The sequence below is a fragment of the Orcinus orca genome, chromosome 2 (assembly GCF_937001465.1).
Source record: "Orcinus orca chromosome 2, mOrcOrc1.1, whole genome shotgun sequence".
NCBI lineage: Eukaryota > Metazoa > Chordata > Mammalia > Artiodactyla > Delphinidae > Orcinus > Orcinus orca.
The window spans coordinates 197,905,853-197,910,304 of record NC_064560.1 but is presented as its reverse complement, the minus strand read 5'-3'; the positions used below and the strand labels follow the sequence as shown (position 1 = coordinate 197,910,304).

Below are 4,452 nucleotides of genomic sequence, written 5' to 3'. Positions count from 1 at the left end.
CACTACAAAATACATGAAAGGGAGTCCTTGGGGCAAAAAGAAACGGATACAGGAGGGATATTAGAATTTACACAATGGAATGAAAAGCACTAAAAACAGGAACTGTGTAGATGTGTGTGTGTGTGTGTGTGTGTGTGTGTATACAATAAATTATATAAATATTATATAATTTTTATATATAAACTTATGTTATACACAAATTTTTTCTTATTCAAAAACATCTCTGTAAAAGATAATTTTGAGCCTCTTGGTACCAGAAGGTAGGTTCTAGTCTCAGTGCTGTGGATCAAGGTGCTAAGAGGACTCAGGAGCCCAGAGCCTTGCATTGACAGCACCTGGACCAGTTGCACTGCCAGGCCATCTGATGAAGCGAATGCTGGGGATGGAAGAGTCTGACGATGCAGACTGTGGCGTTTCTTTGTTTGGCGTGTGCTGGGAATCTCTTCTGGAGCATGTCTGTGAACTCCACATGCATGAAGAGAAGGCATTAACAGCGGACGTGAAACCCAGTCCTTCACTATAGAATAAGCTGCCTTGTTGTCCCAAAAGTGCTTTGCCCATAACTGAAGCTACATCTCCTGCTGATGCTGTGAACAGTCGACAAATGGCACGCATTCTCCTTATAGGACTTTCCACCTGGAAGAGGCCCTTCTTGTAGAATTTACCTCAGTGGTGGAGCAGAAGTCATCTGGCACCTGTGCGCAGCCATCCTAGGGCCCTGAATCAATGCGGTTTAAAGTAGTGTTTACACAGCATGGGCTTGATCAAGATCCTGCATTTACGTTGACCTTGCACACCCCTGATGACGACCAGTGGGTGACTGTCTGTGCTTGGGGTTTGACATTCATCCCTCGTTTATTCCACCTCTGGTGAACTGAATGCGTATAGAGCAAAGCAAAATGGAGGTGGAACCATAATCACATTTGGCAAATATTAACGTAAGCCGGGAGTTTTCAGCAAGATACAGCCAGCTCCCTAAACGCAGAGGCTCCAGTAGTGTATGTGTAAAAGATGTTCAGCTTTTTAAAAATAAAGTGGTGGAAAAGGTTAGGATGCCTGCTGCTTGTTCGTTTGACCAACCTAAAATAATGGCACCATATGCAATTAGCTTTCCTCCGTGGGATCCATCTGTATACGATGAAGCCGGAGGGAAGAGGCTGAGTCAGAAAAAGAAGCCTGATGAACTGCGTGATAATTAGAGTTCACGTTGCTGGACTGTGACGGGTAAAGCCTGACTGGGTACAACCTTTCAGTGAAGAGGAGAAAACAGCAGTATCTGAAGAGATGGCAAGTATGGATGCGGGCCCATGCAAGCCAACCGATGGCAAGGGCTGCCTGAGAGTAAAGCTGGGGAAACGTGCTCAGCCATGGAAAGGAACCAGCTATTGAGACACACAGGACGTGGGATGGATCTCAAGCATCACACACCTGGTGAGAGGAGCCAGTCTCATAGAGGCAGGCTGTGGTGGGCAAGCATTGAAGAAACTGGCCAAACGCTCCTACGCTGTTGGTGGGAGCGTAAATTAGTGCAGCCACCTTGGGAAAGGGTATGGAGGTTCCTTAAAGAACTAGAAATAGAGTTACCATATGATCCAGCAATCCCACTCCGGGGCATATATTGGGAAAAGAGGAAAACTCTAATTAGAAAAGATACACGTACCCCAATGTGCATTGCAGCACTATTTACAGTAGCCAAGACCTGGGAACAATCTAAGTGCCCACTGGCAGAGGAATGGATAAAGAAGATGTGGTATATGTGTGTGTGTGTGTGTGTGTGTGTGTGTGTATATATATATACACACACACATGAAATAATGCCATCTGCAGCAGCATGGATGGACTGAGAGATTATCCTACTAAATGAAGTAAGTCAGACAAAGACAAATATCATATGCTATCACTTATATGTGGACTCTAAAATACGATACGAATGAACTTATTTACAAAACAGAAACAGACTCACAGACGTTGGAAACAAACTTATGGTTACCAAAGGGGCAAGGGGTGAGGAGGGATAAGTTAGGAATGTGGGATACACACTACCATATATAAAATAGATAACCAACAAGGACCTGCTGTATAGCACAGGGAACAATATTCAAGGTCTTGTAATAACCTATAATGGAAAAGAATCTGAAAAAAGAATAGATATATATATGTATAACTGAATCACTTTGATGTACACTTGACATGATAATTCAACTATATTTCAATATTTTAAAATCCAAAAAAATAAATAAAGGAACTGGCCCCTGTAGCCGTGCTGGGGACACAGCGTGGCGCTCTACAGGCGATGGTGTCATCACTGCCTTCAGGTCGTTGGCGTCAGTTGAGTTTATGGGCTGTTGGGTCATTCTGTGGCCTTTTGGGCCAAGGTAACACATAAAAGCAACTCATGCAGGTTAACTCTCTACAAAGAAGCGCTGTTTCCTCCAATTCCAGATGTTATCCCCAAGATTCCCAAGACCCTCCAGCTCAAGGGCAGAGTGCCAAGGAGGTAAGGGTGGTACAGGAGCCGACTTGGAGGTTACAGCTCCCATTGCCTCTGTGTGGCTTCAGGCAAATTACTGTTGGGGAAAAAAGAGAGTCCTGCCAACAAAAGCCTCTTCTGTACCAATATCGGAGAGGGAATGCAATTTAATCACAAGCATGAGTGGGTTTCCATGCATGCGGTGTAGCATGAAAGTGACTACAAAGTCTGGACATAATTTCATCAAATTTATACAGTGTGAGAAAGAGAGAACAAGCAAACCTTCTCGTATCTTCTAGAGAGACAAGAGGATGTCCTGTGAGGGGCTCTAAACTAATCTCAGATGTGTTTGCTTTCAGTTCCAAGGGTCAGGAGGCCCATGACCTTGCCCGTAAAACCAAAAGCTTTGGCCTCTTATCAGACCTGTTATGTTTTCAAGGAGCTGCCTCAAGAGGAGAGGGTGGGGAGGAGCTGCCTCTTTCCTCTTTATTAACAAAAAGCACTTGATCATTTTACTGAGCCTCAGTTTCCTCAGCTGCAAAATGGGCTCATATCATAGGCCCCATAGTGTATTGTTGAGGGGCTAACAGTCTGCCCGGAGTGGGTCTTCTGCCATCTGATCTCCTTTTATTTCTTCCATGTAAATGTCTGGGTGGAGGGTGGGAAAGGTCAACCAGTCTGGTCCTGTCAAGAATCCCCCACTGCCCTGGCCTGGTCCACCCTGGTCTGCGTCACACGCAGCAGCTGTATCTGCTGCCCTTCAGCTGGGACTCTGTTAGGTCATATGATGTCTTCCAAATGTTTCAGGGGAGCGTGGCCTCCCAGCTCATGTGGGCTGGAGCCAGCTGGGATGGCCACTGATTGAAATTTCATAGATTTAGTTTTTCCCTTGGAAAGCCAGACTCCCATCGAGATCATGGAAGCTTCTACCAAGAGTTCTGCTGTCAATTAAAATTTTTTGTGTGTGTTTGAGGAGAGGATGTCATCATTTCCATGTGTTAAGAAGCTGAAGTGAACATTTACGGCAGATGTTTCTGGAATAGCTTCTATTTCGCTTGGATTGTATTTGCAATCCAAGGGGTGTGGATCTGAGACCAATGAGGGAGCTGGGGTCCTCTCTGAGGGACACCCATGGTGGCTCAGCCACCATCGCTGACTTCCTGCCTTGGCTGGGGGTGTGGGAGGAGCCAGGATCTTCCAGAAGAACCCCCCATCCTGCTTGTTGTCTCCATGTCCTGAGAAGGGGAGCCCAAGCTCTGGGGTGTCACTGGATAGGACAAGCAACAAAAGTGTGAGCCCCCCCCTTGTTCAGCTGGAAGCATGTCGGGAGCCATCTGGGGTCCAAGTGACCAAGCTGACTTCAAAAACAACAAGCACGGGCTTCCCTGGTGGCGCAGTGGTTGAGAGTCCGCCTGCCGATGCAGGGGACAGAGGTTCGTGCCCCGGTCCGGGAAGATCCCACATGCCGCGGAGCGGCTGGGCCCGTGAGCCATGGCCGCTGAGCCTGCACGTCCGGAGCCTGTGCTCCGCAACGGGAGACGCCACAAAAGTGAGAGGCCCGCGTACTGCAAAAAACCAACAACAACAAAAAAACAAGCGCAATGATATGCGCATATCTCCTTTTGATATGTTCAAGGACAGCACGCTTCATCTAGGGATCCAGAAAGAAAAACAAAGAAGCCCCTCCTCGGAAGTGGGGTCTGGATGACAGTAACCCACAAACAGGGTCCCCAGGCCTGAGGACTGTCTGTACTGGCTCGTAGACTATTCCCCTGGGACCAAGTCCATGATAACTTACAGGATGGTGTGTGTGCATGGCTCTGGGGTGGTGGCATGGTGGGCGAGCGCGTGTGTCTGTGGGGCTGTGATCTGTGGGCGTATGCATAGGTTTAGTGTGAATGTATGTCTGGCTGTCTACGGCCGTGGTGTGTGTGGTGTGTGGGGTGCCTGCATGATGTATGTGGATGGGTGTTCGTGGGGTG

General features: G+C 47.4%; 1 pseudogene; it reads left to right on the top strand.

The window, feature by feature from the left end:
• Positions 1-469: 469 nt before the first annotated feature.
• Positions 470-1,389, top strand: LOC101272636 (AKT-interacting protein-like; annotated as a pseudogene).
• Positions 1,390-4,452: the final 3,063 nt, after the last annotated feature.